Source organism: Heterodontus francisci, chromosome 37, assembly GCF_036365525.1.
Source record: "Heterodontus francisci isolate sHetFra1 chromosome 37, sHetFra1.hap1, whole genome shotgun sequence".
Lineage (NCBI taxonomy): Eukaryota > Metazoa > Chordata > Chondrichthyes > Heterodontiformes > Heterodontidae > Heterodontus > Heterodontus francisci.
The window spans coordinates 46,116,350-46,130,816 of NC_090407.1; positions in this window are offsets into that span (position 1 = coordinate 46,116,350).

A 14,467-nucleotide genomic window follows, 5' to 3' on the forward strand; every position below is an offset into this window, starting at 1 on the left:
TCGGGTCAGGTCCCTCTTCCGGGTACAGCTTTCGGGTTCGGGTCGGGTAGCAGGCCTTTATTTGGGGGTCTTGAATTACACAATTATCAATTGGGATAATGTTAGAGTGAAGAGTAAGGAGGGGGAGGGATTTCGGAAATGTGTTCAGGAGAACTTCCTTGATCAGTATGTTCACAGTCCAACTAGAAAGGAGGCATTGCTGGATCTGGTGCTGGGGAATGAGGTGGGCCAAGTGGACCAAGTGTCTGTCAGGGAGCACTTGGCTAAGAGTGATCATCGCATCATAAGGTTTAGGTAAGTAATGGAGAAGAGAAAGGAACAATCTACAGTAGAACTTCTAAATTGCAAGACAGCTGACTTCAGTGGGATGAGAGGGGATCTAGCCAGGATAAAATGGAAACAAAAATTGACATGAAAAATGATAATGAAACAATGGATGATCTTTAAGGAAGAGATGCTTCAGGTACAGGCTAGGAACATTCCAGTAAGATGAAAGGTTTTTGAACCAAAGCCAGGGCTTCTTGCATGATGAGGGAGATAGAGAGTATGATGAAACAAAAAAGAGGGTGTATAATGCATGTCAGTTGAATTCTTCAAGCTAGAACCAGGCCAAATACAATACATTGAGAGGGGAAGTGAAGAAGAAAATAAAACTGGCAAAGAGAGAATATGAGAATAGAATGCAGTTAATATAAAAGGGAACCCAAGAAATTTCTACTGGTATGTAAATAGCAAGTGGATAGTAAGAGGTGGGAACAACAAAGGTGGTATATGCTTGGAAGTACAGGGCAAGGCTAGAATATTTAATGACTACTTTGTATCAGTCCTTACTAAGGAAGAGGATGTGGACAAAACATCAGTAGAAGTGGAGATAGTAGAGGTAATGGACAGGGTGAAAATTGATACACAGGATGTACTGGAAAGGTTAGCTTGGTTAGAGTAGATAAGTCACCTGGTCTGGATAGCTTGCATCACAGGTTGCCAAAGGAAGTGGGGATGGAGATAGCAGAAGAACTTGTTATAATCTTCCAATCTTCCCTAGATACAGAAGCAATGCCAGAGGATTAGAGAGGGTCAAATGTGACACCCTTGTTCAAGAAAAGGTGTAAAGACATTCTTCATAACTACAGGCTGGTCAGTTTAACAACAGTTGCAAGGCTTTAGAAACAATAATCAGGGAATCAAATCAACAGGTATTTGGAGAGTTTGAGTTAATTAAGGATGGTCACTATGGTTTGTAAAAGGCAGATGATGTTTGTCTAATGTATTTGAAGTTTTGAAGAAGTAACAGAGAAGGTTGATGAAGGGAATGTAATGAATGTTGTCTGTATGGATTTTAAGATTTTAAGGCTGGTTAACAAAATTAAGGCTCATGGAATAGGAGGTCAGTGTCAGCTTGGTGAAAAAAAGTTTGCTTATGGACGGAAAACAGTGAGTGGTGATGAATGGTTGTTTTTCAGATTGCAGGATGGTAGACAGGAGTGTTCCTCAAGGTTCAGTGCTAGGACCACTGCTTTTTTGATATCTATAAATGTATTCCAATATTCAAGTGGAAGTAAAATTTCAAAATTTGTGGATGATACCAAACTTGGAGGTGTGGCAAACAGTGAGGGTGATACAAATCAACTGCACCAGGATATAGATAGATTAGCAGCATGGGCAGACAAGTGCCAGATGGAATTTAATACAGAGAAGTGTCAGGTGATGCATTTTGGCAGAAAGGATATGCAGAGGCAATACAGATCTAATGGCACAGTTGTAAAAAGTATACAGAGACAGAGGGACAAAGGGGTTTATGTGCATAGATCTTGGTGCAGCTCATCTCTCGGCATTTCTTCACAGACTAAGATTTTGGGAGGGTTGTAGTCATTGGTTGCAGGCCCGCTGGTGGCTAATCAGGCCTATCCATGACCGCAGATTCTCCCACAGTGGGTACAAGTGAAAGTGTAGTCGCTCCTGGGGAAAATGGATCCGTCCTTCTCCTCCTTTTCTCTTTCATGCTGGTTCTTCGCTCAGTCTCGAGAAGATATATATACATATATAGCTCTTGGGGCGAAAGGGATCAAAGAATTTGGGGGAAAGCGGGAACAGGCTACTGAGTTGGATGATCAGCCATGATCGTAATGAATGGCGGAGCAGGCTCGAAGGGCCGAATGGCCTACACCTGCTCCTATTTTCCATGTTTCCATGTGTCTGTAGTACTCCTGATGTAGCATCTCCAGGCATCAAAATCTATGGCCAGCGCTTCCCACTGGCAATGGTCAATGTGACACACAGAGAGGGACTTCTTCAGGGAGTCATTGAAACGTTTGCATGGGGCCCCTCTGTTCCTTTTACCCGTGGTCAGCTCTCCATACAACACAATCGTGGGCAGGCAACTGTCATCTATCTGGGCAATGTGACTCACCCAACGCAGTTGGCTTTCCAGGAGGATGGCCTCAATGCTGGTGATGTTGGCTGTTTCCAGGACTTCAATGTTTGTGATGCGGTCCTGCCAGTGGATCTTGAGGATGCTGCGGAGGCAGTGCTGATGGAAGCGCTCTAGAAGGTGTACATGATGGCAGTATAGGACCCATGACTCGGCATCATACAGAAGGGTGATGAGGACTACGGCTTTGTACACTGAGTTTGGTCTTTTCTCTGAGACTGTGGTTGCTCCACACGTTTGTAGAGTCTGCCGAATGTACTGTTTGCTTTGGAGAGCCTATTGTCCACTTCCTTGTCTATTGTGGCATCAAACGAGATGATGCTCCCCAAATAAGTAAATTGCTTGACGGCGTTCCGAAGAAGGGTCACTGACCCGAAACGTTAACTCTGCTTCTCTTTCCACAGATGCTGCCAGACCTGCTGAGTGATTCCAGCATTTCTTGTTTTTGTTTCAGATTGCCAGCATCCGCAGTATTTTGCTTTTATTATATTGCTTGATATCTATCTCTGCAATATGGGGTTTGCAGGTTGCTGACTCGAAATTTCTTTGATGGGTTGTCTCTAGGCCTGTTCTTGGGCTTAGGCTTGAAATGGAAGTTTAGCTTTGAATGAACGAGACGGTGGTATGTCTCACATTCAGCACTGGACATGACTCTAGTATGCAGGATGTCCTTTAGGTTACGCTGGCACACCAAGGTGTAATCTATAAGGTGCCAGTGTTTAGAGCGAGGATACATCCATGTGGTCTTGAAGCGACCTTTTTGTTGAAAGGTGTTGGTTATGGACAGCTGCTTTTCTGCACAGAGTTCCAGAGTAAACACCCGTTCTCTTTACAGTTTCCAACTCCATGGTTCCCGAGCACTCCCTACCATGCCAGGCTGTCATGGCCCAGTCTGGCGTTAGAATCACCAAGGACAGCAATTTTGTCCTTGGGAGGGGTATTCTGGATGAGTTCACGAAAATCTGTTCAGAACTTATGTTTGTCAGCTGGGTTCGCCTTCAGGGTTGGAGCATAAATGCTGATGAGAGTTGCATGCTGCTGGTCTTGGAGACGGAGGCATAGGATCATGATGCGTTCGGAATGGCCGATTGGCAAGCTTGAAAGTTTAGTGGCGATAGTGTCTTGCCGTCTTCACCTGGTCTTATTGTAACAGAGTTTAATTTTAAACACTTCCCTGTTGTGATTCCTTATTCACAGGTTCCAATTATAAGGCAAAGAAATGAGCACACACACAGGCTTTCTTTGATTTAGCGCAAAAATTTATTCGGAAGGACAGACAGGAAGGTAAGAGAGGTGGTGTAGCTCTGATGTTCAAGGACGACATCAGGACGGTGCTGAGAGATGATATAGGTTCCATGGAGAATGAGGTTGAATCCATTTGGGTGGAAATTAGAAACTCTAAGAAGAAAAAGTCACTGATAGGCGTAGTCTATAGGCCACCAAATAATAACAACACATTGGGGCAGGCAATAAACAAAGAAATAACTAATGCCTGTAAAAATGGTACGGCAATTATCATGGGGGATTTTAATCTACATGTAGATTGGTCGAACCAGCTCAGTCAGGGTAGCCTTGAGGAGGAATTCGTTGAGTGTATCCGTGATAGTTTTCTTGAACAGTATGTAATGGAACCGACGAGGGAGCAAGCTATCCTAGATCTAGTCCTGTGTAATGAGACAAGAATAATTAATGACCTCATAGTTAGGGATCCTCTTGGAAGGAGTGATCACAGTATGGTTGAATTTAGAATACAGATGGAGAGTGTGAAGATAAAATCCAATACCAGGGTCCTGTGCTTGAACAAGGGAGACTACAGTAGAATGAGGGAGGACTTGGCTAAAGTGGACTGGAAACCAAGATTTTATGGTGGGACAGTTGACGAGCAGTGGAGGACTTTCAAAGCAATTTTTCAAAGTGCTCAGCAAAAGTATATTCCGGTGAAAAGGAAGGACTGGAAGAAAAGGGGTAATCTGCCATGGGTGTCTAAGGAAATAAGGGAGGCTATCAAATTGAAAGAGAAGGCAGACAAAGTGGCCAAAAACAGCATGAAACTAGAAGATTGGGAAAACTTTAAAGGTCAACAGAAAGCCACAAAAAGAGCTATAAAGAAAAGTAAGATCGAAGATGAGAAAAAACTAGCACAGAATATAAAGACAGATAGCAAAAGTTTCTATAAATATATAAAACGAAAAAGAGTGGCTGAAGTAAACGTTGGTCCTTCAGATGATGAGAAGGGGAATTTAGTTATGGGATATGATGAAATGGCCGAGGCATTGAACAGGTATTTTGTATCGGTCTTCACAGTGGAGGACATTAATAACATGCCAGTAATTGACAAAGAGACGAACGTAGGTGAGGACCTGGAAACAATCATTATTACGGAAGAGGTAGTGTTGGGCAAGCTAATGGAGCTAAGGATTGATAAGTCTTCTGGCCCTGATGGAATGCATCCCAGGGTACTAAAAGAGATGGCGGGAGAAATAGCAGGTGCACTGGCGGTAATTTTCCAAAATTCGCTGGACTCTGGGGTACTCCCAGCAGATTGGAAAACAGCAGATGTGACGCCACTGTTTAAAAAGGCAGGTAGACAAAAGATGGGGTATTATAGACCGGTTAGCTTAACCTCTGTAGTGGGGAAGATGCTTGCGTCTATTATCAAGGAAGAAATAGCAGGGCATCTCGATAGAAATTGTCCCGTTGGGCAGACGCAGCATGGGTTCATGAAGGGCAGGTCATGTTTGATGAATCCTTTGGAATTCTTTGATGACATTATGAGCAAGGTGGACAATGGGGACCCAGTGGATGTGGTGTACCTAGATTTCCAAAAGGCCTTCGACAAGGTGCTGCACAAGAGGCTGCTGCATAAGATAAGGATGCATGGCGTCAGGGGTAAAGTATTAGCATGGATAGAGGATTGGTTGACTAACAGGAAGCAGAGAGTGGGGATAAATCAGTGCTATTCTGGTTGGCAATCAGTCACTAGTGGTGTGCCTCAGGGATCGGTGTTGGGACCACAATTATTTACAATTTATATAGATGATTTGGAGTTCGGGACCACTTGTAGGGTGTCAAAGTTTGCAGATGACACTAAGATGAGTGGCAGAGCAAAGTGTGCAGATGACTGTGAAACTTTGCAGAGGAACATAGATACATTGAGTGAGTGGGCAAAGGTCTGGCAGATGGAATACAATGTTAATAAATGTGGAGTCATTCATTTCGGTAGGAGTAACAGTAAAAAGGATTATTACTTGAATGGTAAAAAGTTGCAGCATGCTGCTATGCAGAGGGACATGGGTGTCCTTGTTCATGAATCGGAGAAGGTTGGTCTGCAGGTACAGCAAGTAATTAGGAAGGCAAATGGAATTTTGTCCTTCATTGCTAAAGGGATTGAGTTTAAAAGCAGAGAGGTTATGTTGCAGCTGTATAAGGTATTGGTGAGGCCGCACCTGGAGTACTGTGTGCAGTTTTGGTCTCCTTACTTGAGAAAGGATATACTGGCACTGGAGAGGGTGCAGAGGAGGTTCACTAGGTTGATTCCGGAGTTGAGGGGGTTGGCTTATGAGGAAAGACTGAGTAGATTGGGATTATATTCATTGGAGTTCAGAAGAATGAGGGGGGATCTTATAGAAACGTATAAAATTATGAAGGAATAGCTAAGATACAAGTAGAGAGGATGTTTCCACTGGCAGATGAAGCTAGGACAAGAGGGCATAGCCTCAAGATTAGAGGGAGCAGATTTAGGACTGAATTAAGAAGGAACTTCTTCACCCAGAGGGTTGTTAATCTATGGAATTCCTTGCCCAGTGAAGTAGTTGACACTTCTTCAGTAAACCTTTTTAAAGCTAAGGTAGATATCTTTTTGAACAATAAAGGAATTAAGGGATACAGTGAGAGCGCGGGTAAGTGGATCTGAGTCCACGAAAAGATCAGCCATGATCTTATTGAATGGCGGAGCAGGATCGAGGGATCGGACGGCCTACTCCTGCTCCTAGTTCTTAAAGCAGAAAGAGGGAATTTATTAAAACCCTAAACTTAACACTTTAATACAGTTCACGCCTACAAATACACAACACACTCACACTAGCATGCACACATGATATAAACATGCAGATAAGAATAGAAAAGAGCAGAAGAAAAGATAAGTAGTACAGTTTGAGGCAATATCTTGTTACTGCTTTTCGAGCTCGCTGTAATCCTGAAAGATATGTTCTTGCAATTCGTTGGGGCCCAGTAATCTTCTAAAAACTTTGTTCACGTGGCAGAACCTTCTCTCTTTGAGTTTCACATGTCTTCAATGCTTTCAGTTCCCTGAGAGATGAGCAGGCAGGCAGACAGGCAGACATGCAGGCAGACAGGAGAGGAGATGTTCTTGCTTCAGTTCCAGGACACACAGCGTTGCATCTCAAATCTCTTTGTTTGAACTTCAAATTCAAAAACTCCAGCCAGCTAGTCATGTGACCAAAACTGGCCCCACCACTTCTGTGTGTTGGAGAAGCCACTGCTGGATCCCTATTGTTTCAACATTGTCTGTTACCATGGAAATGTCTTTCCGGTCAGGGCTTGCAATTTTAAGTTTAAATGTTCATGTGGCGAAATAATGTGTGCCTCAGTCTTGGCGGGTGGGGGTTTGCCTGACAATCACATATTGATAAAGTAATTAGCAAAGCATATCTGATCGTGAGCTTCATAAATTGAGTACAAAAGCAAGGAAGTTATGCTGATCCTTTATAAAGCTATGGCTAGACCACAACTGAAATCTTGCACCCAGTTCAGGTCGCTGCACTTTAGGAAGGATGTGAGGGCCCTTGAGAGGGTGCGGAGGAGATTTGCCCAGGATGGGTCCAAAGATGAGGGTTTTTAGCTACAAGGTTAGGTTGGAGAAGCTGGGGTTGTTCTCCTTAGAGCAAGGAGATTGAGGTGAGATCTGATAGCGTAGACAAAGAAAAGCTGTCCTCATGGCCCTTTCTCCTCCTGCCCACCTCCATCACTAACGCCTCCAGTGTCGTGTCATCACCCTGGAACCCTCTGTCTGCCAGAAATTCCATTTTCCATATTTTAAATTGTAGCAATATTATTCAATGCAGCTTCCCTTTAAGAGCAGAAGCTGGCTGCACCACATGCTACTAACACACTTTGCTCATCTCCCTGCTGAGCACAGAGGCAGACAGCAGTGCAGCAGTGCAGCAGATGCTGAGCCCTCTGCTACGATCATGGTAATGAGATGGCAGCACCAAATTGACTGCTGCTGTCTACCTCCAATCTAAGTGGTGTGGGTGGGTCACAAATCGTGAGCCCTACACCTGAAAAACAAGGGTGAGACAATTTTGAGCCGAACAATTTTAAAATTATTTCATTTTTATTTAGGGGCGATTGATTGGAGTAATTTTGACGTAGTGAGGATGTGTAAACTGGGTGCTAGTGAATCAGCAATCCATTTTACATCTCTCACAATTTTTATTTCTATTGAATCCAATGAGGAGAAATGTGAAACAGGGTGCTGATTCACTCCTACCTACTCGTATTACACATAATCACAATTACCTCAATTGTGTCTGTACATCATGCATGTAGGTAACAAGTACCCAGAGCTGTAAAAGGAAATGTAAGATCTTCAGAATTCTATTACTAACAGTCTATTATAATGATGAATTTTGCATTACAACTTGATAACAGTGGAGACAAGCATCTGTAGCAATAAATAGAACAATAAAAACAGCTGCTTAGGAGATAGGATGAACTCAATTCTCTGAAAGGTTATCATTCTACCCATTGGCTGGGGAATAGGAAAGCAATAAAGGAGACACAAAGGACAGACTGGAGGGACATAAGAAAAATAACAAATGCAAATAGAAATGAAAGACTGAGTTACCAATAAATGTGGCATTTTAAATGTGTTTATAAGCAGTTTCTCACCCAATGCAGGCCACAGGAAATTGCTATTTGCAGTAAACAGGTGACTCAGAGTACATTTCTGTTTTCTTTTTAAAGGCTTGTTAAAATGTGATTAACTGACTAGGTGTTAAATTACTTGACTTCAAGCACTCATCCTATCAGTGATGCCCACACAAATGCAGGCAATGAAGCAGCAGGGGAACTGGCACTGGTTGTAATAATGGTTGCAGTCCCCACAGCAGCAAGCTTTTCATTACTAGACATGTTGGGCAACAAGGAGAGAAGGGCTCCAAGAACAGATTATTGTTCCAATGCAGTGTGCCTACCACAGATGACAGAGCTACCCCCACCTCATTGACCAGTACAGCTACACATAGAATCAGAATTGCAATGCTGGTAGAGACAACAACACGAAACGTCTTCCCACAGGACCTTTGCAGGCAATTGTAAGGACTTAGCAAAGACCAGTGCATCACTGAGCTGATAGTGGTACCCTTTCTGCATCAAGCTCATCACTGTGACATGGAAGAAGCAGAAGCTGCAGACAGGGTTTTATGAAGCACGTGACAGGTTTACACGTTGTGCCTATATTTTAGATGTAAAACGGGGGGCAGCATTGAGACAGTTAGTGATGGCAGGACCTGTGCCCAATCAGCACGTGTGTCCAGGCCACTGTTAAATTCAAATGGCTGCTGGAAGCAGGTATTGGGCCTCTTGCTTGTTCATTAGAGACCTAAAGCTTGTATAACTTTCTCTCTGTTTCCAATGAGTGAATGAGTTACCGAGACCGCCTCACTCAGAATTCTGCAACCATGACCACCATCACTTCCCCCAATCCATTCCCTCTCCCCTCCAAACCCACCAATCACACTCCAAACGCTCCCCCAGTACCAAACCAAACCAAACCATTCCCCAAATCCCATTCCAAACCCTCCCCCAATACCACTCCAAATCCTCCCCCAGTCCCAATCCAAACCCTCCCCCACTTCCACTCCAAACCCACCCCAATCCCAATCCAAACCATCCCCCAACTTCCACTCCAAACCCAACCCAACCCAATCCCACTCCAAACTCTCCCCCAATCCCACTCCAAACCTATCCCAATCCCAATCCAAACCGTCCCCCAACTTCCACTCTAAACCCACCCCAATCCCACTCCAAACCCTCCCCCAGTCCCAATCCAAACCCTCCCCCCACTTCCACTCCAAACCCACCCTAATCCCACCCCAAACCCTCCCCCAGTCCCAATCCAAACCCTCCCCCCACTTACACTCCAAACCCACCACAATCCCACTCCAAACCCTCCCCCAATACCAATCCAAACCATTCCCCAAATCCCGTTCCAAACCCTCCCCCAATACCACTCCAAATCCTCCCCCAGTCCCAATCCAAACCCTCCCCCACTTCCACTCCAAACCCACCCCAATCCCAATCCAAACCATCCCCCAACTTCCACTCCAAACCCAACCCAACCCAATCCCACTCCAAACTCTCCCCCAATCCCACTCCAAACCTATCCCAATCCCAATCCAAACCGTCCCCCAACTTCCACTCTAAACCCACCCCAATCCCACTCCAAACCCTCCCCCAGTCCCAATCCAAACCCTCCCCCCACTTCCACTCCAAACCCACCCTAATCCCACCCCAAACCCTCCCCCAGTCCCAATCCAAACCCTCCCCCCACTTACACTCCAAACCCACCACAATCCCACTCCAAACCCTCCCCCAATACCAATCCAAACCATTCCCCAAATCCCGTTCCAAACCCTCCCCCAATACCACTCCAAATCCTCCCCCAGTCCCAATCCAAACCCTCCCACAATCTCACTCCAAACCCCTGCCCTAATGCTGCTCCAAACCACCCCCAAATCCCGCTCAAACCCTCCTCCCGGGACATACCACTGCCACAAACAGGCCATGTTTGGCACTTTTGATGGGTGAGCTGCTTGTGGAGCCATGACAGGAGCCAGTAGCTCGCATATATACTGTTATTGGCTCAAGGCCAATTTCAAGCTAACCTCATTCCTTCTGGGCCAAGCACACACTCCCAGCACAACACAGTGTCGACATCTCAAAACAAGAGCAGTACATTTCTACCACAAGGAGTCACTTACTACAGTTATGAGACCTCCACACTGAACAACTGCCCCCAAAGCACCTATATGTATTGTACATCATTCAGGAACAGAAAAACATCATGCTGTTTGCTCGTGCAATAGGTCTATAATCATCCAAAAGGATTCTGTATGCCTGAAGGGACTATCAGTTCTCAACTCATTCCAGGTTGAACAATAGACACAAAGGAAGAGGAGGAGGCCATTCAGCCCCTCAAGCCTGCCCACCATTAAATGAAATCATGGCTGATTTGTACCACAGCTCACTTTTCTGCCTTTGCTCAATATCTCTTCATACCCTCAGAGCATACAGGTGTGCTATGCACTGAGGAGCAGTAAGAAGCCCTTGCTGGAGGACGATGACATGGCATCAACCAACGAAAACAGATTTAAGGTGATTAGCAAAAGAACCAAAGTCAACATGAGGATTATCTTTTTCCACAGTGAGTCGATGCAAAATGGAATACTTTGCCTGAAAGGACTGTGGAAGCAGATTCAATGGTAACTTTCAGAAGGGAATTAGATAAATACTTGAAGAGGAAAAATGAACGGTGCTATAGGGAAAGAGCAGGGGGAGCAGGAATAATTGACTAGATCTGCCAAACAGCTGGCACAGGCATCAAGGACTGAATGGCCTCCTTCTGTGCCAATTGGCTGAGCACATTGGATCCAGCAAAGGCTTTGGGCCCCAACATCATCATGTTGAAGACTTGTGATCACCAACAACCTGCTCATTGACACTCAGTTTGAGTTCTGCCAGGATTACTCAGCTCTAGATCTCATTACAGCCTTGATCCAAACATGGACACAAGAGCTGAATTCCAAAGGTGAGGTGAGAGTGACTGCCCTTGACGTTAAGGCAGCATTTGGCTGAGCGTGGTATCAAGAAGCCCTAGCAAAACTGGAGTCAATGGGAATCAGGGAAAAACTCTTTGATGGTTGGAGTCATACATAGCACAAAGGAAGATGTTTGTGGTTAGTCATAGAGTCATAGAGTCATAGAGTCGTACAGCATAGAAACAGGCCCTTCAGCCCACCGAGTCCATGCCGACCATAATGCCTATCTATACTAATCCCACCTGCCTGCATTAATTCCATATCCCTCTATGCCTTTCTCAGTCAAATACCTGTCCAGATGCCTCTTAAATGTCACTACTGTTCCTGCCTCCATCACCTCCTCTGGCAGCTCATTCCAGATACCCACAATTTGTGTGAAAAATTTACCCCTTTGATCCCCTTTAAACCTCCTCCCTCTCACCTTAAATCTATGCCCTCTAGTTTTAGTCACCCCTACCATGGGAAACAGATTCTGGCTATCTACCCTATTTATGCCTCTCATAATTTTATATACCTCTATCATGTCCCCTCTCAGCCTCCTTCGCTCCAGGGAAAACAGACCCAGCCTATCCAATCTCTCTTTATAACTCAAGCCCTCCAAACCAGGCAACATCCTTGTGAATCTTTTCTGCACTCTCTCTAGCTTATTCACATCTTTCCTGTAGTGCGGCGACCAGAACTGCACACTGTACTCCAAATGCGGCCTAACCAACGTTATGTACAACTGTAACATGACGTCCCAACTCTTGTACTCAATGCCTCGGCCGATGAAGGCAAGCATGCCATACGTCTTCTTCACCACCCTGTCTACCTGTGTTGCCACTTTCAGGGAACTATGTACTTGCACCCCAAGATCTCTCTGCTCAACAGCACTCCCCAGGGCTCTGCCATTCACTGTATATGACCTGCCCTGGTTTAACTTCCCAAAATGCATCACTTCACACTTATATGCATTACGTTCCATTTGCCAATCCCTTGCCCACTTTCCCAGTTGATCTATATCCTGTTGTAACCTTAGACAACCTTCTTCACTGTCCACTATACCACCAATTTTGGTGTCATCTGCAAACTTACTAATCATGCCCCTTACATTCACAACCAAGTCATTAATATATATGACAAACAACAGAGGGCCCAGCACTGATCCCTGCGGCACACCACTGGTCATCGGCCTCCAATCTGAAAAACAACCCTCCACTACCACCCTCTGCCTCCTGTCACCAAGCCAATTTTGTATCCAATTTGCGAGCTCACCCTGGATCCCATGTGTATGAACCTTCTGGACCAGCCTACCATGCGGGACCTTGTCAAAGGCCTTGCTAAAGTCCATGTAGACAACGTCCATCGCCCTGACCTCGTCAATCCTCTTGGTCACCTCCTCAAAAAACGCAATCAAATTCGTGAGACATGATTTCCCACGCACAAAGCTATGCTGACTATCCCGAATCAGACCATGCCTTTCCAGATGCATATAAATCCTGTCTCTCCGAATCCCTTCCCACCACTGATGTAAGGCTCACCGGCCCATAGTTCCCTGGCTTATCTCTGCTGCCCTTCTTACCTCCCTTGGAGGTCAGTCCCAGAACATTGCTGCAGGAGTTCCTCATGGTAGTGTCCCTGGCCCAATCATCTTAAGCTGCTTCATCAATAACCTTCCCTCAATCATAAGGTCTGAAATGGGGATGTTGCCTGGTGATTCCACTCTTCAGTTGATAATGCTGTTTGCCCTCACATGCATCAAGATCTGGACAACATTCAGACTTGGGCTAATAAGCGGAAAGTAACATTTGTACCACACATGTGGCAAGTAATGACAGAGAATCTAAGCACTTCCTGTGACATTCAACAGCATTACGATCACTGAATCCCCCACCATCGACATCCTGCGGAGTCAGCATCAATTAGAAAATTAACTGGAACAGCCATATAAATACAGTGGCTACAAGAGCACGTCAGCGGCTGGGAATTCTGCGGTGAGTAACTCACCTCCTGACTCCCCAATGCCTGTCCACCATCTACAAGGCACAAATCAGGAGTGTGATGGAATACTCTCCACTTGCCTGGATGGGTGCAGCTCCAACAACACTCAGGAAGCTCGACACCATCCAGGACAAAGCGGCTCACTCGAGTTGATAACCCGTCCACCACCTTCAACGTTCACTTGACTCACTGGCAGTAGCGGCAGACCCGGGTGGAACATACGAACATACGAATTAGGACCAGAAGTAGGCCACTCAGCCCCTCGAGCCTGTTTCGCCATTCAACAAGATCATGGCTGATCTAATTGTAATCTCAACTCCACATTCCATCGGGGATTGAGCACGGCGACCGAGGAGTTTAAGTGGGGACAGAGCATACGGCAAAATCACCAACATCCGGCAAAATCACCAACAACAGAAGCCAACATCTGCAAAACAGCTATAGTGACATCACAACCAGGGAAGTAACCAATTGGTGTCTAACTGGTAAGTGTTTCTACTGAATAGTAAAGGCATGGCAGGGAACCTCAGCCCCGTGGAATGCACATCTGTGACATGTGAGAAGTCCTGGACCCTTCTCGTGGCCTGGACGACCACGTGTGCAGTAAATGCTGCTAACTAGACCAGCTTGAACTCTGGGTTTCAGAGCTAGAGCGGCAACTGGAGTCGCTACAGGGTATCTGCGAGGCTGTGAGCTTAGTGAATAGTGCGTTTCTGGAGGTGGCCAGCTTAAAAATCTGTCGGCGTGAGGGAATGGGTGATCGTCAGAAGGACAAGGAGAACCAGGCAGGCAGGGCAGGGATCCCCCGAATATATCTCGCTCTCCAACTGGTATTCAGCTCTGAATACTGGTGAGAGTGATGGTTCCTCTGGGCAGTGGAGATAGAGCCAAGTCCATGGAACCATCAGTGGCTCAACTGCACAGGATGGGAGGAAGACGGGTGCGAGAGCAATAGTGGTAGGGGATTCAACAGTGAGGGGATCAGACAGGTGCTTCTGCAGCTACAGACATGACTCCAGGATGGTGTGTTGTCTCCCTTGTGCTCGGGTCCAGGATGTCACTGAGCAGCTGCAGGACATTCTGAGGGCGGAAGGTGAACAGCCAGAAGTCATTATCTATATCGGCACCAATGACATAGGCAGAAAGAGGGATGAGGTCCTGCAGGCAGAGTTTAGAGAGCTAGGAGAGAGATTAAAAATCAGGACCGCAAAGGTAG